Here is a 23444-nt window from a genome sequence, read left to right as displayed (position 1 = left end):
CACCAGGTAGAACATTCTGCAGCATTCGGAGTTCCACACATTCAGCGTGGACATTAGGTCCACACTGACTGCCAGCTTGACAACAATGAGCTGTGTGCAGGTATATTAATGTGCAGTAAATCACATCAGGTGTTGATTCCACAGATACTCCCCTTTGTTATTGATTGAAACTGGTCAAGGCGGGCAGTTCAAAAACGATCATGTACAAGGAAGTTTGTTCTCTCTCTTTTCACCTCTTTACCATCTCTCAACTTCAGAGTTTGTCTATGGTATTGAAAGAGAGAGATTCTTCTCAGTGAGCTTCTCCATGTAAGTGTGACAAGGTGATTTAACAAAGACGACCTATCAGAAGTGTAGCCTGGCATGACAGCACACCTCATGGTTTCCAGACATCTCTCCATCTGTTTCAGCTCTCACCTCTCTCTCCATCCCTCCATCCCTCAACTGTCCCGCCCTGTCTATCACCAGACACCCTATTTATCATCTTATGCATGTCAGCCTCTTATAAAACTGCCTGTCTGACTGTCAACTTTCTGTAAACAGTCCAATTATTCCTCTGTCACCAGGGTGGCCTATTACTAGAGAGGCGTGTTCAGGTCAACTCTATTCTCTGTGTCTAGGAGGTCTATTACTTTTTGCTGTGTGTAACAGTCAAATTGTTCCCTGGCAGCCTTGGGGAGCCATTACATGTAGGTGAACTTCTCTTGCATTACAAAAGGGGAAAGTTGTGATTGCTTTATTGGCTTTAAGGAGAGATTTATGCTAAATGTGTGATGCTACAGCTCGTGAATTGTTGGTGTTACATCACATTTTTAAGATTTTAATGTAAATATATCAGTTCATAGATATCAGGCCCTCTGTGGAAAGGGTTTTACATGGAATCCAAAAGGGTTCTTCAAATGGTTCTCCTACGAGGACAGCCAAATAACCCTTTTAGGTTCTACAGTGGTTCCTCCTTTAAAAGTTGCACCATACTGCAGCACACCTTGGGGGCTGATTCAGCATTCTATGGCACGTTATTTAATTGTCAGCCATTTATTACATTAATGCAAGTTAGTGCTAGTTTGACCACCGGAGGGCATCTTTGAGAAACATTTGATATTCTCCCATATTGGCATTACTAGAGAATTTAAAACCTTTTTGGTAATAACATAGTACATGGGAATGAAAGAAATTTGGCTTAATTAATTTAATTCATATTATGGTGTTTCTATTCCGAGAAATATGAAACCCTCACGGTTTCCGTTAGGATGGAATGGAAAATATTGCACTGTACAATGTGACGGTCGGGAGTAGGCTACAGCATAAGAGGTTTGGACAATTCTAAATGAATATCTAAGGGGCATAACATTTCCACACCCTAATTGTAGTGTAACCAATACTCATTTCGCCTATGGTAGGCCAATAGTATATCTAAAAAAAAAAGAATTCAATGACGTGACTCTCCACCAATAATAACATTTAGAGGATTGGAGGATTCTAAATCAATGTCTATGGGGCATTTTTTTGTGAGGATCTGTGAGAATATCTGAGAATATGTATATTTTTTTTTTACATAATTCTAAATGAATTAATAATAATAACAATCACTTTGTTTATAAAGTAACAATATTTTGGAGATTTCATTTTCATTGAGCCTAGAGTGAGCGAGAAAAAGGCATTCCTTGAGACATTCTCACTCATTTGTAAATAAAACCAGTTTGTAATTTAGAATGATTTATTTCTGGAGAAAACTAACTTGATTATTTAGCAGACATCACTTGCTTAAATTCAGTCTAGATATTCAGTTGAAGTCGTAAGTTTACATACACTTAGGTTGGAGTCATTAAAACTAGTTTTTCAACCACTCCACAAATTTCTTGTAAACAAACTATAGTTTTGGCAAGTCGGATAGGACATCTACTTTGTGCATGACACATGTCATTTTTCCAACAATTGTTTACAGACAGATTATGTCACTTATAATTCACTGTATCACAATTTCAGTGGGTCAGAAGATTACATACTCTAAGTTGACTGTGCCTTTCAACAGCTTTGAAAATTCCAGAAAATGATGTCATGTCTTTAGAAGCTTCTGATAGGCTAATTGACATCATTTGAGTCAATTGGAGGTGTACCTGTGAATGTATTTCAAGGCCTACCTTCAAACTCAGTGACTCTTTGCTTGACATCATGGGAAAATCAAAAGAAATCAGCCAAGACCTTAGAAAAAAATTGTAGACCTCCACAAGTCTGGTTCATCCTTGGGAGCAATTTCCAAACGCCTGAAGGTACCACGTTCATCTGTACAAACAATAGTACGCAAATATAAACACCTTGGGACCACGCAGCCGTCATTCCCCTCAGGAAGGAGACGCGTTCTGTCTCCTGGAGATAAACGTACTTTGGTGCGAAAAATGCAAATCAATCCGAGAACAACAGCAAAGGATCTATTGAAGATGCTGGAGGAAATCTCCAGTAAAACAAGTCCATATCTCCAGTAAAACAAGTCCTATATCGACATAACCTGAATGGCCGCTCAGCAAGGAAGAAGCCACTGCTCCAAAACCGCCATAAAAAAAGCCAGACTACGGTTTGCAACTGCACATGGGGACAAAGATCGTAGGTTTGTAGAAATGTCCTCTGATCTGATGAAACAAAAATAGAACTGTTTGGCCATATTGACCGTCGTTATGTTTGGAGGAAAAAGGGGGAAGCTTGCAAGCCGAAGAACACCATCCCAACCGTGAAGTACGGGGGTGGCAGCATCATGCTTTGGGAGTGCTTTGCTGCAGGAGGGTCTGCTGCACTTCAAAAAATAGATAGCATCATGAGGGAGGGAAATTATGTGGATATATTGAAGCAACATCTCAAGACATCAGTCAGGAATTTCAAGCTTGGTCGCAAATGGGTCTTCCAATTGGACAATGACCCCAAGCATACTTCCAAAACTGTGTCAAAATGGCTTAAGGACAACAAAGTCAAGATATTGGAGTGGCCATCCCAAAGCCCTCAATCCCATATAACATTTGTGGCAGAACTGAAAAATCATGTGCGAGCAAGGAGGCCTACAAACCTGACTGAGTTACACCAGCTCTGTCAGGAGGAATGGGCCAAAGTTCACCCAACTTATTGTGGGAAGCTTGTCGAAGGATGCCCAAAGCATTTGACCCAAGTTAAACAATTTAAAGGCAATGCTACCAAATACTAATTGAGTGTGTGTAAACTTCTGATCCACTGGGAATGTGATGAAATAAATAAAAGCTGAAATAAATCATTCTCTCTACTATTATTCTGACATTTCACATTCTTAAAATAAAGTGGTGATCCTAACTGACCGAAGACAGACAGGGAATTTTTACTATGATTAAATGTCAGGAATTGTGAAAAACAGAGTTTAAATGTACTTGGCTAAAGTGTATGTAAACTTTCGACTTCAACTGTATATCTTAAGAATATCATGGAATATAGTTGAACATTTTAGTTTCTCCTTGCTTGTCTCAGAGCAGCGCGAAACGGTGCTGAAATAGACGGGAAGACTATATATAACGATATTTTGGAAATGATTTTGTTTTCAGAAAAATGAAAGTGAGCGATTGTAATCTGAATAAAGGCCAAAATAATATTTATAAAGGCCAAAATATAGCCCTGCTAATAGCCATAATGACGCTATACAATGTGACCATGTGTGTTTGATAGAATATTTTCCAGTAAGCAGCAATTGGTTTGCATTCATGAGACAACTTTGTTCCAATATTTCTGTAATTCAGTGATATTTTTTCCCATAGTAATTTGTTATGGATCCATAACTAAATCCACATCTGCATTTATTAACGAAAGCATAAAGATGCTGATGAAGAAATACAGTACTGTACAGTATATGCTTTTACATTTGGATAATAAAACATTTAAAGCATTTTGAAGATATAAACCACTTGCTTTTGTTTATTAGGCTAATCTGTAGTCTGACAAGAAAACATAGCCTACAATACATACTGTAGTAACCATGTGAAAGTGCCTAATTCCTTACTAATTACTTAATAAAGTGAAGATTATTGTTGAAATGAATTACTCGACTGGTGTAGAATTTCTACTTTATCTTTAACTTTAACTCTAACTCAAGTTAGCTATATTTTCAGCACGAGCTACTGTTCACCTCCTATTGATTGCACTGTGCTTGCCGCCAGTTGTTTTTTACATTGAACCTTTATTTAACTAGGAAAGTCAGGTAAGAACAAATTCTTATTTACAATGACGGCCTACCCCTGCCAAACCCGGATGACGCTGAGTTAATTGTGCATCGCCCTATGGCACTCCCAATCATGGTCGGATGTGATACAGCCTGTATTTGAATCAGGGACTGTAGTAATGCCTCTTGCACTGAGATGCAATGCCTTTGAATGGTCGAAACAAATTATTTGTTGCAAGTTGGAGAGTTTTTTTTCTCACACCTAGCTCGGCTATTGGACAATTCTTTAGTAAAGGTTGAGTAGTCTATTCTTCAGCTAATATTCCACCCTAGAAATGTTGTTTGCAGAATTCACAGCTTGCTACAGTACGCTATCTAAGGGGCTTTTATATAATTATAATGCAGGCTTAATAATAATATTTTTTCCCCTTTCCACTTGCTAAATAGCCTGGATTGTTACTCCCATCTTGTTCCTCGCCCTCTTCCACGCGTCATTTTTCGCCTGAGTGGCTCGCTTGTGGAAATGCTGGCAGGATAGTGCAGCACCTTCGGTTGTGCGTCAAGAATTCGGCATAGCAAGTTTGTATGAAGGTCTGGTTATTCACAGGCAAGTAGTAATATGCTCTTAACCGCTCTGGTGACAAAAAAAAACTTTGCTGCCCTGTTTCCAGTTGTCCACATGGCTGGGAGAACCTATTCAAGTAAGTAAACACATTTCAAAAATGTAAAAAAAAGAAACAATTATTATTAGCTACAGTAACTAGCTACAGTGCATTTTAACTAAAATGAGCTGCTAATGTAGAGATAGCTAGCTAAGTTAAATACATTTTAGCAGTTACCGAACTCCATATTAGCTAGCTATCTTGAAATATTTAACACTGTAAAGTACATGTGTAGGTAGCTAGCTAACAGCCATGGAGGAGGGTGAAAGGATAGCAGGCCCAGCTGTCAACGTGAGAGAGTAGGCTATTCTGCATAGAGCAAGTACTTTTGTGTAGTTTCAGTAGAAGTGAGGACGTGAGGACAGAGAATATTATATTCAGTGCTGTCTAATTTGAGTATAATGAAGTCTATTTCTTGTGATGTTTTCAGTCCTCAGATACAGAGAACTATGAAAGCCTGTCTGCAGATGAAGAGGTCCCAATGAAGAGCAGCGGTTCTCAGTCCTGGTCCTGGGGACTAAAAGGGGTGCATATTTTTGATTTTGCCTCAGCACTACACAGCGGATTCAAATGATCAAGTCATTATCAAGCTTCAAGTGGTATTTATGTATTCATTCGCTATCCTTGATATGATCCTGCTATTGTCACGTGCTACACATGTATCTGTCTATCCAATGTTGTTGTGATTTGTTATTAAGGGATATTATACTTTAGTTGTTCACAATGAACTGGTCATGTAAAAGTATAATAATGACATTATCTTCTATTGTTTGTCCTCATGTGTCTGTTTTTCAGCATAAAGTACTCTGTAGCCATTTAGTGTGGACATTAGGTGAGACTACACACACACAGATTCCTGTTGAACACAGTATCTTTAACTACCTTATTTTCTCAATAACAGTCTCTCTCCTTCACTTCATCCCTCACCCCCTTCACCCTAAATCCTCTAGGTTATATCAGCTGTGACCTGACTGACATTGAGTGCACAGCATGATCATAGATGAGAGGTCACTTGGTCAGGTCAACAGGAAGTATTATTAAATAGTTACTTTACATTGAAATACAGATAGAGATGTAGTAGTTCCAGAGTTAATAATCCAAGGTCAGTTTAGAATTTCAACTCCTAATGATTATGATGACTGACTGTGTTAGAATTAAAAAGAAACAGATCTTAATTGTGCTCTCTATCCATCTGTCTTTAGTCTGTGGGTATGTTTTGATGTGAGAGAGGAAGCCAGTCCAGTCATCGCCACCTTAAGATAACCTTTGGGTCAACTGACGGCCCAAGGCTGGTCAGGAGACACCGCTATAGACACTATGTAATTGTGATGAACTGAGAAAATATTAGGGTAGCACTGTAATTCATTAATCATATGCTTGTAATGAATACAAGTGGAGACAGAGAGCTGGTTTCAAGCGCAGAGCGCAGCAGGTGTTTTCTGCAAAGAACCACAGAAGGAGGCAGGTATCTGGGTCCAGGGGCAGGCAGAAGGTCATATACAGGGGCTCCAAAAGTGGTAACAGTACAGGCAGGGAAAAGGTTAGTAAAGTAGTCTGGGAGATCAAGCAATACGTAGATAACAGGACATCCGATAGGCTAAAGTACAGGCAGGGAATAGTTAAAAGGTGTCTTTAGTGAGTAGATCAAGATATCGTCAATGTACACGATGAGGAACTGGTTGATCAAGTCCTGGAAACCTTCCTCCATGAAGGACTGGAAGACCAGGCATTCGTATTGACCCCCAGCGGCGATGAACGCCGTCTTCCCCTCATCCGCACTTCGGATACGGATCAGGTTGTAAGCACTACGTAGGTCCAGTTTGGAGTAGATGGTAGCCTGTCCAACTTGTTCTAGTGCGGCCGGAATCAGAGAAAGAGGGAAGCGATTCTTGATGGTAAGGTCATTGAGGGGTCGGTAATCTATGCAGGGACGGAGACTACCACCCTTTTTTTTACAAAAAAGAAACTGCAGCCGGAGATGTGGATGAACGGATGAATCCCATGTCAAAAGCCTCTCCTCTGGGATGGCCAAGGGGTATATACGACCCTAATGGGGCGATGCCCCAGGAAGGAGGTCGTTTGCGCAGTCCTCCAGGCAATGAGGGGGCAGAATGGACGCCTTTTCATGCTGAAGGCACTCAGGAACTGGGCATATACAGGTGGGATGTGGGTTGGAATGGGAAACTCTGATCCTTTTATATACAGTGCCTTGCGAAAGTATTCGGCCCCCTTGAACTTTGCGACCTTTTGCCACATTTCAGGCTTCAAACATAAAGATATAAAACTGTCTTTTTTTGTGACAAATCAACAACAAGTGGGACACAATCATGAAGTGGAACGACATTTATTGGATATTTCAAACTTTTTTAACAAATCAAAAACTGAAAAATTGGGCGTGCAAAATTATTCAGCCCCCTTAAGTTAATACTTTGTAGCTCCACCTTTTGCTGTGATTACAGCTGTAAGTCGCTTGGGGTATGTCTCTATCAGTTTTGCACATCGAGAGACTGACATTTTTTCCCATTCCTCCTTGCAAAACAGCTCAAGCTCAGTGAGGTTGGATGGAGAGCATTTGTGAACAGCAGTTTTCAGTTCTTTCCACAGATTCTTGATTGGATTCAGGTCTGGACTTTGACTTGGCCATTCTAACACCTGGATATGTTTATTTTTGAACCATTCCATTGTAGATTTTGCTTTATGTTTTAGATCATTGTCTTGTTGGAAGACAAATCTCCGTCCCAGTCTCAGGTCTTTTGCAGACTCCATCAGGTTTTCTTCCAGAATGGTCCTGTATTTGGCTCCATCCATCTTCCCATCAATTTTAACCATCTTCCCTGTCCCTGCTGAAGAAAAGCAGGCCCAAACCATGATGCTGCCACCACTATGTTTGACAGTGGAGATGGTGTGTTCAGGGTGATGAGCTGTGTTGCTTTTACGCCAAACATAACGTTTTGCATTGTTGCAATTGTTGCATCTGACCAGAGCACCTTCTTCCACATGGTTGGTGTGTCTCCCAGGTGGCTTGTGGCAAACTTTAAACAACACTTTTTATGGATATCTTTAAGAAATGGCTTTCTTCTTGCCACTCTTCCATAAAGGCCAGATTTGTGCAATATACGACTGATTGTTGTCCTATGGACAGAGTCTCCCACCTCAGCTGTAGATCTCTGCAGTTCATCCAGAGTGATCATGGGCCTCTTGGCTGCATCTCTGATCAGTCTTCTCCTTGTATGAGCTGAAAGTTTAGAGGGACGGCCAGGTCTTGGTAGATTTGCAGTGGTCTGATACTCCTTCCATTTCAATATTATCGCTTGCACAGTGCTCCTTGGGATGTTTAAAGCTTGGGAAATCTTTTTGTATCCAAATCCGGCTTTAAACTTCTTCACAACAGTATCTCGGACCAGCCTGGTGTGTTTCTTGTTCTTCATGATGCTCTCTGCGCTTTTAACGGACCTCTGAGACTATCACAGTGCAGGTGCATTTATACGGAGACTTGATTACACACAGGTGGATTGTATTTATCATCATTAGTCATTTAGGTCAACATTGGATCATTCAGAGATCCTCACTGAACTTCTGGAGAGAGTTTGCTGCACTGAAAGTAAAGGGGCTGAATAATTTTGCACGCCCAATTTTTCAGTTTTTGATTTGTTAAAAAAGTTTGAAATATCCAATAAATGTCGTTCCACTTCATGATTGTGTCCCACTTGTTGTTGATTCTTCACAAAAAAATACAGTTTTATATCTTTATGTTTGAAGCCTGAAATGTGGCAAAAGGTCGCAAAGTTCAAGGGGGCCGAATACTTTCGCAAGGCACTGTAGGTGGCTCGACAGGGTTGACTGAAGCAGTTCTTAAAACAGGCGGGAGACCATGACAGCAGTTCCCCTTGCCGCCAGGAGATGGTAGGGTCATGAAGGCTTAACCGGGGATGACCGAGGATGAGGGGTTCTTTAGGTGAAGATAACACCGTTATCTGAATGACCACGGAGTGAAGGAGGCCAATCTGAAGGGTGATACTTTCGGTCATGTGAGTCACCAGAGACCATTTCTGAGAGGTTGTCCGTCCAGCGCATTGATCTTAAGGGGAGGATTAACAGGGATTATCTTGACCGTTACCTGTTGTGCCAATTGTTCGTCAATGAAATTTCCTGCCCGAGTCCACTAGTACCTCCACAAACTGAGTGACCCCATTCGCAGAAAGAAGAGCCGGGATTCCAAACTGCCTTCTGGTAATGTTCAAAAACGTAGAGGTGCTTACCCGGGCGGAAGTAGAGGGGTTGTTGTCAGCCCTTCGTGGGGGGCGAATCGGACAGCTATTGAGTAGGTGGTTACTCTCTTCACAATAGAGGCACAGGTTTTCACGTAACCTCTGGTGTCTCTCGGCAGGCATGAGAGGGGTGCGGCCGAGTTGCATGGGTTCAGGGCTATTGGACCATGGTGGACGAGAGAAGGGCGTGGAAGACTCGCAGGCCATGGGCGACTGTATAGGTCTGCAGTCCACTCGTAGGTTGCCAATGAATATGGACATCCGGGTGTATTGGTTTTGATCCATTAAATCTCCTCTGCAGGCCAGTTCGGTCTGTAACTCCCGATTAAGACCCCTCCGGTAGACAGTAAGGAGAGCTGGTTCACTCATCCACTGCTGGCAGCCATGATACTGAACTCAAGGGCATACTTAGTGGTAGAGCAACGGCCCTGTTGCAGCTCACATACGTAACAGGTCCCCGGTGTGACGACCTGAAACTGATGATCGAACACCTCATTGAAGAGGGCGTGGAAAAGTGAGGCTAGTAAAGTAGTTCAGGAGATCAGGCAATACGTAGATAACAGGAAATCCGATAGGCTAAAGTACAGGCAGGGAATAGGCAAAAGGCGTCGTTAGTGAGGCAGGCAAAAACTATGAGGTGGAAAGATGATGGGGTGCAAAGAACTGAAGTAAATACTGTGTGATAATGACATACAGGTGTGTGAACAGGTGATTAGAATTCAGGTGATTGGGATCTGGAGAGTGAGCTGCGTTCAGGGGATGTAGGTGTTTGAGAGTGTGAGCTGGAAAGTGGGCTGGAAAGTGAGCTGCGTTCAGTGGATCTACGAGTTGGAAGCAGACGTTACAATGCTGTCTTCTCTGCTCTTTCCTATTTCCCTTTCTGTCTTCTACACCTCTCTCCCCACCTCTTCTTTCTTCCTCTTTTTTTATAATACACACCATATGTGCATTGAAGTACAGATTTAACTTGTATTCATAATATAATATTAAAATTATAATATGTTTAATGCATATATTATGTATTTATAACACCTGGATAATGAAATTCCAATAAAGAGTTTTACATTATCCACTGGCTGGAATTAAGTATCTCATTGAAATACTACACCTATCTTGTGTCCTCAGATAAATGCAGATGAAGGGAGTTAGATATGCATAGGAAGTGTGGCTTAATGTTTTATTTTCTGTATATATGAATTACAAATCAGCCTTTACTTAAATCATGCTTCTAGTTTATTGTATAGTTACAATGTGTAATCACTGATGTCCCAGGACTGTTGAAGTGTATAATTGTTATACATACATGCAGACACAGCATTATTCAAAGAATGGAGTTTGATATAGCTGGTATTGGATATGACTGAAAAAGAATGTCTCACAGAGATTCATACCTGAACCGCACATTTATTTGCCAAGAAAGAGTACATGATCAATAAATATATTCAATGTACAGGCCACAATGTGGGGAACTCATGCTTGGTAATAAATACATGTATATAGGACTTGCATTCTTGGCACAATAAAGTTATTATATTCTACTCAATCCATAGGCTTCATTATTGCCATTCAGACTTTAAGTCGATACAACAAATATGATAGCTGAGGATCATAGATAGGTTCTGAACTAATATTCACACCAAACGTTTTAGGGTCCATACACAGATCTGTTACATACTGTAGCTAGCTATACATCCATAGGCATACAGTTATTTTTATCCTCCGCGACACAATAAGCAAGTAAATAGTTAGCTAGCTATGTTACTTCTACTAAAATATAAGCAAAGCAAGCTTACACAATTGTACATTCAATTTGCAGTAAATGCTTTAGCTAGCTAGATTCTTTACATCCACTGTTCCACAAGAGGACAGCCTGGTTTTCTGGTTTTCTCAAGAGTCCCTAAAACATTAAACAACACGAATTACAATGTCATACTCATGTCATAACACTAGCTAGCTAGATGGCTAATGTAAGCTAGTCAGCTAACTTGCTAAATAGCGATTTACGTAAATTAACGTCATGACAAAAAAATATGCACAATGGTTTCTCTACATAACTTACATATTCCTCTCAATTGTACATTTTTAACTTGACTCGTAGTTACTTACATTTGCTTCAGCCATCTTTGCTGAGGAAAGTCACCAGCGACTTACATCTAATTTGTCATTGGAACCTGTCAATATTTTGTTTTAAAACTAATACCTTTATTTAACTTGGCACGTCAGTTAAGAACAAATTCTTATTTTCAATGATTGTCTAGGAACTGTAGGTTAACTGCCGTGTTCAGGAGCAGAATGACAGATTTTTACCTTGTCCACTCAGGGATTAGATCTTGCAACCTTTCAGTTATTAGTCCAACGCTCTAACCACTAGGCTACCAGTCGCCCCGATATGATTGGTCATACAAAAACCTTGGGACCCAATTGCATAATAAGTGCTCCATCTCCCCCTTGGTGGTCTGGAGCAATGAAGCCGTGACGCAGGGTACCTCTAAGTCCCGTGGTGTAAGCTCGCAACTTTTAAATGAGGAACCACTGTAGATAACACCTTTTTTTTCAAAGAGTGTACTTTACTGTCTTGCTCTCTCTTTTATCTGTGTCTCTCTGTATTCATTTCTCTCCCTCTCTCTTTTGGGGACTTTTATGTCTTTTGATCTGTTTTTGCCAGTGAAATGGACTTTGAAGTGCCACAGCTTTCACCTGAGGCTAGAGGAGAATGAGGACAGACGTGAGGTGGAGATGGAGATGGAGAAAGAGCGTATAGAGAGCAGTGAAAGAGAATAATTGGGAGAAGGTGTGACAGTGTAAGTGTGTGTGTGTGTGCGTGTGTGTGTGTGCGTCAAATAAAATAAAAAGTTATTTGTTGCATGCTTCGTAAATAACAGGTGTAGAGTAACAGGGAAATGCTTACTTACGGGTAATTTTCCAACAATGCAGAGTAAAAGATTTGTAAAAATTGTGACACAAGGAATAAATACACAGTGAACAACAAATAACAAGAATGAATAAAAAAAAAACATAGCTATATACAGGGAGTACCAGTACTGAGTCAAAATGCAGGGGTACGAGGTAATTGAGGTAGCTACTGTGCTTTCAGTATTGATCACTGACCTAGTCACAACACCCCATAATGTCAACATGGAATAATTTTATTTATTTTTTAATGAAAAGCTGAAATGTATTGATTCAATAAGTATTTAACCCCTTTGTTATGGCAAGCCTAAATTCAGTTGAAGTCAGAAGTTTACATAAACTTAGGTTGGAGTCATTAAAACTCCTTTTTCAACCACTCCACAAATATCTTGTTAAGAAACTATAGTTTTTGCAAGTCGGTTAGGACATCTACTTTGTGCATGACACAAGTAATTTTTCAAACAATTGTTTACAGACAGATTATTTCACTTATAATTCACTGTATTAAATTCAGTGGGTCAGAAGTTTTCATACAGTAAGTTGACTGTGCCTTTAAACAGCTTGGAAAATTCCAGAAAATTATGTCATGACTTTAGAAGCTTCTGATAGGCTATGTCATGACGTTACCCTCTTTGGGTACAGCGAGCACTACCCCCCCACCTCCCTCTGCACCAGCCCTTTTCTATGCACAATCCCCCTACCCCCCTGTGTCCTACACCCAGGCTGCTGTGGTCAGAAAGGTCGTAAATTCCTGTAGGAGATTATCTCCTCATGGCCACAGTATAGAGAGAGAGTGAAGTTTCATTGAGAGAACAAAGGAATTTCTTCCACCTCACAGAACTTGAGGTCCGAACAACATTTATGTTCTGGAGAAGGTATAAAAGATCGGTGAAGAATCCGTTTGGTATAATGTTGTGAAACTCATGTGAGCCAATACGGCCACATTACCATAACACTGTTTATATAATAGCCTCGGTCATGAGACGTACATCTAATTGTTGTATAAGATGAATGAGTGAGGATGATACTGTTTGTGAAATTGTGTAATGTGATTTTGGACTGTTTAATGAAGGAAACTCCAATTCCCTTTGGAGTTGAACTAAATCAGAGGACCGTCCATGAGCACAGTTATGGTCGGGCATCCTGGGACAGTTCCTTTTCTGCTCTTCCGAATAAAACCCCCACCCGGGTTTTCTATCACCAGACCATGTTTCTCTCAATTAAGAGAGGACAAAGGTTGCAGACCAGCTTACCTTGATAACGAGAGGGCCGGTTTGAGACCAGACTGCTGAATCTTTTAACCATCCCACGTGGTTAAACTCTTAGACTATCGATACCGACAGAATAAGAACAAGTCTTTGATAATAATTACTAGTCTGCAGCTAGGAATTCGGTATCATTGAACGCAAAGACCGACAACCGCCGAAACACCTATTCAATAATGACATGAATGAATGTCACTTTGAACTATCCATTCTAACCACGACAGAGAGAGAGAGACGGAGGACAGACTCTCCAACAGAAACTAACTTTTCAACAGAGATCCCGACCAAACACTGAGCGTAAATATATACATTGATTGCAATTATTCCCGAATGAGTGAGCGTTCATGTGCAAAGGATTAGCATTTTAATTGTTATAATTATCAACTTTGTAGTGTCTCATCTCAGGTGACCCCCACTTCCCTTTTCGTCCACCAAGCCACGATACCGGTTTATCCCACCAGGGAAACTCCGTTATCATTTCCTTGTAACTATCTACTGTTTGTTTATGCATTTCTGTGAATAACTTAGTTAGTAAATAAATGATTTAAGACAATTGATGTATGGATGATTCATAGTTAAGACTGGGTTTGTGCAGATAACCAACCATTTACGACATTTGGAATGAGACTAACGTGAGGTAAAATAAAGAATAAGTCATTAATCAGAAGACTAATTGATCAGATATTAAAATATCTGAAAAGTTATATTAGGAACATTTTTACTTTGTAATCTGAATATTTTCCTTGATGCCCAGACTTCCTATTTAATTACAGTTACATGATTAATCAGTTTAATTGCGTAATAATAATTACAGAGAGTTTAATGATGCCAAAGACACGACAGCTAATTGACATCATTTGAGTCAATTGGAGGTGTACCTGTGGGTGTATTTCAAGGCCTACATTCAAACTCAGTGCCTCTTTGCTTGACATCATGGGAAAATCAAAAGAAATCGGCCAAGACCTCAGAAAAAAATCTGGTTCAAAGTCTGGTTCATCCTTGGGAGCAATTTCTAAATGCCTGAAGGTACATCGTTCATCTGTACAAACAATAGTACGCAAGTATAAACTCCATGGGACCACGCAGCTGTTATCCGCTCAGGAAGGAGACGCGTTCTGTCTCCTAGAGATGAATGTACTTTGGTGCGAAAAGTGCAAATCAATCACAGAACAACAGCAAAGGACTATGTGAAGATGCTGGAGGAAACAGGTACAAAAGTATCTATATCCACAGTAAAAAGAGGCCTATATTGTCATAACTGAAAGGCTGCTCAGCAAGGAAGAAGCCCCTGCTCCAAAACCGCCATAAGAAAGCCCAACTATGGTTTGCAACTGCACATGGGGACAAAGATCGTACTCGTTGGAGAAATGTCCTCTGATCTGATGAAACAAAAATAGAACTGCCATAATGACCAACGTTGTGTTTGGAGGAAGAAGGGGGATGCTTGCAAGTCGAAGAACACCATCCCAACCATGAAGCACGGGGGGGCAGCAACCTGCTGTGGGGGTGCTTTGTTCCAGGAGGGACTGCTGCACTTCACAAAATAGATGGCATCATGGAGAGGAAAACTATGTGTATATATTGAAGCAACATCTCAAGACATCAGTCAGGAAGTTCAAGCTTGGCCGCAAATGGGTCTTCCAAATGGTCAATGGACAAACCCCAAGCATACTTCCAAAATTCTGTCAAATTGGCTTAAGGACAACAAAGTCAAGGTATTTGAGTGGCCATCACAAAGCCCTCTCCTCAATCCTATAGAAAATGTGTGGCAGAACTGAAAAAGCGTGTGCGAGCAAGGAGGCCTCCAAACCTGACTCAGTTACACCAGCTCTGTCAGGAGGAATGGGCCAAAATTCACCAAACTTATTGTGGAAAGCTTGGTGAAGGCTACCCAAAAAGTTTGACCCAAGTTAAACAATTTAAAGGCAATGCTACCAAATACTAATTGAGTGTATGTAAACTTCTGACCCACTGGGAATGTGATGAAGAAAATAAAATCTGAAATAAATCATTCTCTCTACTATTATTCTGACATTTCACATTCTTAAAAAAAGTGGTGATCCTAACTGACCGAAAACGGAATGTTTACTAGGATTAAATGTCAGGAATTGTGAAAAACTGAGTTCATATGTATTTGGCTAAGGTGTATGTAAACTTCCGACTTCAACTGTAAGTTCAGGAGAACCAGGGGATCAGGAGCGGACCGGTCACCCCCTGCTGAAGCGCAGGAACATGTCATGCCGGCTGAGGCGTGGGAACCTGTTGAGCCGGCTGGGGTGCGGGAACCTAACAGATCAGTTGAGTCTGGGGAGCCTGGTGATCTGGCTGAGGAATGAGAGCCTGACGAGCCGGTGGAAGCAGGGGAGCCTGACGATCCGACAGAGGCATGAAAGCCTGACGAGCCGGCTGAGACAGGGGAGCGTGGCAATCCGGCTGAGGTATGAAAGTCCGACGAGCCGACTGAGGCATGAAAGCCCGACGAGGCAGGGGAACCTGTAGCGGCTCCCGACACAGAAACAATAAACACTCCCTGATGCTTCCCTTCAGTGAGTTGTTATTCTGTAATGAGTGCGCTGAAGGTCGGGAAGCAAGTACAGGGAGTGAGTGTTTTAATAAATAAACAAAACAAAAAGCCTGATGACCTAGAGGCCGGAGAGGGAGTATACGTGACAATCATGTTATGGGTATGCATGTAATCATTAAGGACTGGGGAGTTTTTCAGGATACAAAAATATCCTGGGAGATTAATTCACCTTTCAGCAGGACAGTAACCTAGAAAACAAGGCCAAATCTGCAGTGAATGTTCCTGATTTGCCGAGTTACAGTTTTGACTTAAATCTACTTGAAAATCTATGGCAATACCTAAAATGATTGTCTAGCAATGATCAACAACCAATTTGAAAGAAGAATTTTGAAAAGAAGGATGGGCAAATATTGCACAATCCAGGTATGTAAAGCTCTTAGAGACTTAGCCAGAAAGACTCACAGCTGTAATCACTGCCAAAGGTGCTTCTACAAAGTATTGACTCAATGGTGTGAATACTTATGTATATGAGATACAGTATTTCTGTATTTCATTTTCAATAAATTTGCAAACATTTCTAAAAACACATTTTCACTTTGGCATTATGGAGTATTGTGTGTAGATGGGTGAGAAACATTTGTATTTAATGCATTATGAATTCAGGCACACAAAATGTGGAATAAGTCAAGGGGTATGAATACTGAAGACACTGTAATGACCACTTTGACACTGACAAACTGAGAATCTAAGATCAATAAAAGAAACCTTGTCTTGAATCCATCACTATCCTAGGTGTATGATGACACACATATTGTACTATATGAGGAGGAAATTATAGTCCTAAAATATTTTTCCAGTTTCACTGACAAACACACGATGTGATCATGCTAAATGCCTATCTCTTTCTTGTTATACTTTGTAGCATAGACTACTGTTCGCTAGGCCTATTTGGAAGTTGCTAAAATATTATGGTGGCCTACAGACAGATTAGAGTCTTCTCTTTTCAGCAGGAGCCATTTGCTTTCCAACCTGTGTTTTCCCATGGTTTTATTTGAAACATTGAAAAATGCCTGTTTTGGCTGCATGCTGTTCACTGACAGATTTCCAAACCCTTGTGATTGGGCTACACACAATTCACAGCTCGGCTATTTATTTAAAGATGCTGTTGATCCTCTTCTGAATTAGGCCTATTGACATAATCCTGGTAGTATTCTGAATGATTTTATTTCTTTCTGAACAGACAGCAGTAGGCCTAACTCTATAACTTTTGCAAATGTATTAAAATGTATCACAGGTGCTGCAGCACGGTTCCCACGGATATGATTCTATAAGGAAATAAATGATGAAGTGCTACGCTGGAGAGATGAGAGATACAGGCTCATGTCTATCAGAGCAGAGAGAGGGAGATCATATAAAGTGAATCGCATTCTAGCTCTGTGATATAATTTTTAGTTTCATGCCATGAGAGGTACCAGATCCTGGCAAATAGGCCCCAGAATGAAACAGTCCAAAACTAAGAGTTTAAGCACTGGGTAGGAGTATGGGTAAAGTGAGGGGTAAAGTGACTAGGCAACAGGATAGATAAGACAAAAGCAGCAGCGTATGTAGAATAGTATAGAAAAACAGTATATACTGTACACATGAGATGAGTAATGCAACATATGTAAGCATTAATTGGTGAATGAGATACCGTAGAATAGTATAGAAAACAGTATATACACATGAGATGAGTAATGCCAGATATGTAAACATTAAGTCACTTAGATACCATAGAATACAGTATTTACATATGATATGTGTAATGCCAGATATGTAAACATTATTAAAGTGCCTAGTGTTCCATTCCTTAATGTGGCCAGTGATTCCTAGTCTATGCATGTAGGCAGCAGCCTCTAATGTGCTAGTGATGGCTGTTTAACAGTCTGATGGCCTTGAGATAGAAGCTGTTTTTCAGTCTCTCGGTCCCAGCTTTGATGCACTTGTACTGAGTTTGTCTTCTGGATGGTAGTGGCTCGGATGGGTGATCGGGTGCTGTGGGTGTCCTGGAGGGCGGGTAGTTTGCCCCTGGTAATGCGTTGGGCAGACCGCATCACCCTCTGGAGAGCCTTACGGTTGCGGGAGGTGCAGTTGCCGTACCAGGAAGGAAGGTTCACTAATTCAGACCCTTTACTCAGTACTTTGTTGAAGCACCTTTGGCAGCGACTGCAGCCTTGATTCTTCTTGGGTATGACGGTACATGCTTGGCACACCTGTATTTGTGGAGTTTCTCCCCCCATTCTTCTCTGCAGATCCTCTCAAGCTCTATCAGGTTAGTCGAGGAGCGTCATTGCACAGCTATTTTCAGGTCTTCCAGAGATGTTAGATCGGGTTTAAGTCCAGGCTCTAGCTGGGCCACTCAAGGACCTTCAGGGACTTGTTCCGAAGCCACTCTTGCATTGTCGTGGCTGTGTGTTTAGGGTCATTGTCCTGCTGGAAGATGTACCTTCGCCACTGTCTGAGGTCCTGAGCACTCTGGAGCAGGTTTTCATCAAGGATCTCTCTGTACTTTGCTCTGTTCATCTTTCCCTAGGTCCTGACTAGTCTCCCAGTCCCTGTCACTGAAGAACATCCCCACAGCATGATGCTGCCACCACCATTCTTCACCATAGGGATGGTGCCAGGTTTCCTCCAGAGGTGATGCTTGGCATTCAGGTCAAAGCTTTCAATCTTGGTTTCATCAGACCAGAGAATCTTGTTTCCCATGGTCTGAGAGTCCTTTAGGTGCTGAGGAGTGGCTTCCGTCTGGCCTTCATGGTAGAGTGGCCAGATTGGTGGAGTGCTGCAGAGATGGTTGTCCTTCTGGAAGGTTCTCCCATCTCCACAGAGGAACTCTGGAGCTCTGTCAGAGTGACCATCGGGTTCTTGGTCACCTCCCCAACCAAAGCCCTTCTCCCCCGATTGCTCAGTTTGGTGGTTCCAAACTTGTTCATTTAAAAAAATGATGGAGGCCACTGTGTTCTTGGGGACCTTCAATGCTGAAAAAGTTTTGGATCTGTGGATCTTCCCCAGATCTGTGCCTAGACACAATTTTGTCTTAAAGCTCTACGGACAATTCCTTCGACCTCATGGCTTGATTATTGCTCTACGTGCACTCTCAACGGTGAGACCTTAGGTGTGTGCCTTTCCAAATTATGTCCAGTCAATTTAATTTACCACGTGGACTCCAATCAAGTTGTAGTAACATCTCAAGGATGATCAATGGAAACAGGATGTGTAAAAAAAAGTATTTCTGTATTTTATTTTTATGTTTAAAGACTTGTTTCCACTTTGTCATTGTGGGGTATTGTGTGTAGATTGATGAGATTTTGTATTTATTTAATCAATTTTAGATGTAATGTAACAAAATGTGGAAAAAGTGAAGGGATCTGAATACTTTCCGAATGCACTGTACATCGTTGGAATTCTGGGCTTCTTGCCTAAAGTTGAATTTGTTGGGTGAATTAAGTTGACAGGAATTTACTTCATCACATTCACCCCTGCCCGCCAGACAGACAGGACATCCATGCAGCGCTGACTGTCCCCAGTGGAATCATGCAAAGAATCAACTCCTCTGCCTTACACAAACCCCTCAGACCATCTCCTATCCCCTTGCCCATATCATTTTAAAAGACATACTTGGGTTGTTTTTTCTTCCCTTGAAAGTACAGACCGAGTCTCAAACAGACCAAGTTATCCATAATTCAAAACGTTCCCCTCTCTTTGGCCATATTTAAGTTAAAAGTGCTGAGACTTTAAAGGAATGGAAGAGGCATGAAGAGTCTCTTTCTCCTCTATCCATCTCTCTCCCTTCAGCACTGCTAAGTCTGACTCCCTGCTGAGTCTGACTCCCCCTCCATGTAGTCAACACACACACACACACACACACACACACACACACACACACACACACAGAGAGAGAGAGAGCCCCATCACACGCACTGCTAGTGGAACTAGTAGACAGAGCCACATCTACAGCTGTACAAGGCTCTGTAATAAGGGCTGTAATAAACACTAAAGTCCTGTGCCCATTGTAGAGGGATGATGGTAATCTACTGTAGCACTGCTGGTACTGTATCTGTCGTGACAAATCACATGAGAGCAGACACATAACATTATGATATAGTTATCCTATTGAGACTCGGTGTGCTTTCTGTGACCCTGGGATTATGTATTGGACTGTGTAGAAAGACAGTCCAGAGACCTGGATCTGTGTCAGTGTGGCTGTGGTCTTGACTTGTTGACCCAGGTGAGAGCTGTGCTACAGGAATGCTAGCTGCAGGATGACAGACAGTCCTGCACTGTACCTGCTCCGACCAGGCCTTCTGCTGGTGTACTGGACTGGAGCTCCAGTGGCTCTCATGCCATCTGGACATTCTTAATGACACTGTAGTCACTCAAGAGAAGTGGCTGCCCACCTGAAGTGACATTTTGGAACTACCTTTCCTGGAACTATTGAAGTTCCCCACTGTTTTATCATGGCTGAAGAGTACATAGTATTTACCCTTATTCTTCAGGCACTTTCACATAGTACCAGTATACTCTAGCTCAGAACAATGCATGCACTTTGGGATTTTTGAGTGGTCTTAGAAAACTGGGTACTGGGTACCTGGTTTTAAATGCCCTTAGAGTTGTTCTTCTGCGGTGACATTCTTCAGAGGGTTCATCTGTCCATGTTCTAGTGCAAATCCTTTTTGAGACTGTGAATCCTCAACTTCAAGTTCTAGTGCCATTATAGTGCAGGTGGCTTAGTGGTGCATCTTGACATTTTATCTTTGAGTGTTTCTTATATCCTTGTGTGTATTAACTTCTTGACCATACTTGAGACGCAGACGTCTCAAGTATGCCCCTGGAAATGCAAATGCGCTACGCTAAATGCTAAATGTACTCGTTACAACTCAATCTTTGATCAAAATTCACAAGCAGGGTATTGAATTAAAGCTACACTCGTTGTGAACCTAGCCAGCAAGTCAGATTTTTAAAATGCTTTTCGGCGAAAGCATGAGAAGCTATTATCTGATAGCATGCACCCCCCAAAATGCCAGCACGACACGTAAACAACAGATTTTGCGGTAGCCGGCGCTACCCAAAACGCAGAAATAAAATATAAAACATTCATTACCTTTGACGAGCTTCTTTCTTGGCACTCCTATATGCCCCATAAACATCACTATTGGGTTTTTTTTTCGTTTAAATCGGTCCATATATACCCAAAATAGCTTTGTATGGAAGCTGTGTCATTCAGAAAAAAACATCGTTTTTAAACGCTGCGTAATTTTTTAAAATTAAAAAAGTCGACGATAAACTTTCACAAAACACTTCGAAATCCTTTTGTAATCCAACTTTAGGTATTAGTAAACGTTTATAATCTATCAAAATGATTACAGGGCGATGTATTTTCAATAGGTCTTCGCTTGCAAATCAATGGCTGCTAATGTCTTCATCAACTACATCCGGGTGAAGACTGGGAAAATGGATGCCAGATAGATGGATTTTCCAACAATTAATTCAATTGAAAATGACGACAATGGCGACATCGTGTGGAATTTGTATGAATTGCAGGCAGGTCAATATTAAATTCTGTTCTCTTTTAACAACTCGTGGAAGTGACTTATGGAAATTATTTTTAGCTTTCAGAGAGCAGTTTTTCTTGCGTTTTTCAATGAAACACACGATCTGTTATAGTCACAGCCGTGATTTAACCAGTTTTATAAACTTCAGAGTGTTTTCTATCCACACATACTAATCATATGCATATACTATATTCCTGGCATGAGTAGCAGGATGCTGAAAAGTTGCGCGATTTTTAACAGAATGTTCGAAAAAGGAGGGGGTAGAAGTAAGAGGTTTTAAATGAGATATGAAACCTGAGCTTCTGATTTCCCCTGCTCTCTCTATAGATGACAGTCTACATATGAGAGCGGGAGTTCTGGTGGTTTGAACACTGATGGATGAGTATTTGTGTAAGTGGATAGAGAGCTCACGGAAACTCCCTAAAATGAATTAGAGATGGGGATTTAAAAAAAGGATAGAGGTAGAGATTGAGAAAGGAATAGAAACAGAGAATTGAGATGAGGATTGTAGAATTAAGTGGAGGTAGGTAATGGGAGAGGGGGATGAGGAAAGATATATAGTGAGAGAGGAATGGGTAGACTGAGATATACAGTGCATTTGGAAAGTATTCAGACCCCTTGACTTTTTCAACATTTTGTTAAGTTACAGCATTATTCTAAAAGGGATTAAATAATTGTTTTCCTTCATCAATCAACACACAATATCCCATAATGACAAAGAGAAAACCGTTTTTTTATTTATTCTTGCAAATGTATTAAAAATAAAAAACATAAATACCTTATTTACATAAGCATGCAGACCCATCCTGTTCTCATTGATCATACTTGAGATGTTTCTACAACAGGATTGGAGGCCACTTGTGGTAAAATTCAATTGTTTGGCCGAAGGTGCTTGAACAAAGTACTAAGTAAAGGGTCTTCATACATTTGCAAAAAAACATTTGCTTTGTCATTATGGGATATTGTGTGTACATTGACTGTTGTAAAAGAAAGATGAGAAGAGAGTGATATAGTGAGAGGGACAGAGAGAGAATTATAGTGAGAGAAGGATGATGAGAGTGAGGTATAGTGAGAGAGGGATAGAAAGAGAAATATGACAGAGGAATGAGTGGGTGGTTGGCTGTGTCTAATAATTCAACAATGCTAGTACAGCCAGCTGGAGGGTCATTCCATGTCATTTCAGCAAGCCATGACACCAACCATCTCAGATTGTTCTTAAATTGTTATTGCATCTTATGTAATGTATTCTCAGTGAATATGGTGATGTTTTTTTTTCACCTGTTCAGAGAAATTAGTCAGTGAAGTTGTTAGGCTTATGTCCCATCCTCCATCCTGATATTATCATGTTCTGACCACTAGATGGTTCTGTTGCTGCTTTTTAAACCCCCCCCCCCCCCATTGTTTAAAGGGATTACACAATTACATATTGGTTTTCATACCCTGTAACCAGTCTATGGACCAGGCATGACAGAAACCCATGCTTTGGTTTTGTTCACATGGCCACCATGTTTCAAATGTAAACTTTTTAGCATTTGTGGCATAACTCCAAATCAAGTCTTTGGTATTTATAATAGCATGTTCACGCTTCATATCAAAATCATCTATAAGTAACATCATTGAGTTACACAATACATTTTTGTATACTTTAGGATGATTTGGACATGAAGTGTGAAAATACTATTATAGGTACAGTTGACTTGCATTGGATTTGAGGCACAAATACTAAAAAGTTAGCAAATCAGCTAGTGGCCAGGTTAACAAAACCAAAGCATGAGTTGATGTCATACCAGAGGAGTATCTGACGAAGCAAGCTAGATCTATTCAGGTTTTTCTAAAGCTAACAAGCTTCAGTTAGCTTCACATTCCAGCTCAGGCTTCATCCATGTAAAGTTAGCATGTAAATACCAACTGTAGTGTGCTTTGGTGTGCTTATTATCAATGCACAACCACGAGCACATTTTTCCCACTCCTATCAATAAAATAGCTTTATTAAGTAGAAATAGAATATGTTTAGAAACACTTCTACATAAATGTGGTTGCTACAATAATTATGGATAAT

The 23444-nt window shown here is 40.8% G+C and overlaps 1 protein-coding gene across 1 annotated transcript in view; it reads left to right on the top strand.

Annotated features, from left to right (window-relative positions):
• LOC139415873 (cadherin-13-like) overlaps positions 1-23444 on the top strand; it is a 345399-nt gene that overhangs the window by 240147 nt on the left and 81808 nt on the right. The window lies entirely within an intron of this gene.

The sequence above is a fragment of the Oncorhynchus clarkii genome, chromosome 1 (genome assembly GCF_045791955.1).
Source record: "Oncorhynchus clarkii lewisi isolate Uvic-CL-2024 chromosome 1, UVic_Ocla_1.0, whole genome shotgun sequence".
Classification (NCBI taxonomy): domain Eukaryota; kingdom Metazoa; phylum Chordata; class Actinopteri; order Salmoniformes; family Salmonidae; genus Oncorhynchus; species Oncorhynchus clarkii.
The sequence above is the reverse complement of the archived record's forward strand: the minus strand, read 5'-3'. Positions and strand labels throughout refer to the sequence as shown.